Genomic DNA, 970 nt, shown 5'->3' on the forward strand with positions numbered 1-970 from the left:
GTGTCCCCCACAACACCATGTCCAGCTTCCCCCAGAGCAAACAATCTAAGGGACCAAGGTAGAAGCTATGGCTTAGCCTAGGAACTCGCATACTGCCACTTTTTCCATGTTATTCATCCTACAGACATGGATTTAATATGGGAACAGTATCTGGATATACAAGGCCTGAACACTTGGAGCCAGGGATAACTGAAGGTTATGTTGATGCCGGCTACCACACTCTTTCTCCATAATCTACGGCAACACATGCTTCACTCTTTTCCCAATCTTCTCTCCCCTCTTTCAGCCAAATGCTACCACAGAACCTTCAGAGAATTTGAACATCCCAAACCCTCACATTACCCATAAAAGACAATAAGAAGATCTCTTGGATAATATGGAAATGTTAAAAATTAAATGAGTCCTTGCTACATTTACCCAGAGTGTGAGAGAGACTAGACTACAAATACAGGAAGTTCATCTCAGAAATTCTCCCTGAAGGAAACAGTTTAGTTGCTCCCCAACAATAAACTTTTGGGCTTCTCTGGTGGCTCAGAGGTTAAAGCGTCTGCCTCCAATGCAGGAGACCCAGGTTCGATCCCTGGGTTGGGAAGATCCCCTGGAGAAGGAAATGGTAACCCACTCCAGTATTTTTGCCTGGAGAATCCCATGGACGGAGAAGCCTGGTATGCTACAGTCCACGGGGTCGCAAAGAGTCGGACGTGACTGAGCGACTTCACTCACTCACTCAACAATAAACTTTCATCCCAGCTTCCTCACATACAGGTGAGCTGCATGAAATAGCCAGTTACTTCACTCTTCACCTTCCGTAAGTGAAACATAGCTTACTGTTCTCCAAACAAACTCAGAGGGGCTATTTGAGAAAAAGGGGTGACCAATTCCATTTCTATCAAACTGTTTGCAACTTAAGGTTCTAACCCTTGAGAGCCGACAAGCCCTTACCTTTCTTTCTGGCCTCCAGCTTGGTCCA

The 970-nt window shown here is 45.5% G+C and overlaps 1 non-coding gene across 1 annotated transcript; it reads left to right on the forward strand.

The window, feature by feature from the left end:
- Positions 1–520: 520 nt before the first annotated feature.
- On the forward strand, positions 521–592 carry TRNAW-CCA (transfer RNA tryptophan (anticodon CCA)). Its single transcript has one exon. It is a non-coding gene; the product is annotated as a tRNA-Trp (tRNA).
- The last annotated feature ends 378 nt before the right edge of the window (positions 593–970 follow it).

This window comes from Bos mutus, chromosome 3, assembly GCF_027580195.1.
Source record: "Bos mutus isolate GX-2022 chromosome 3, NWIPB_WYAK_1.1, whole genome shotgun sequence".
Taxonomy (NCBI): domain Eukaryota; kingdom Metazoa; phylum Chordata; class Mammalia; order Artiodactyla; family Bovidae; genus Bos; species Bos mutus.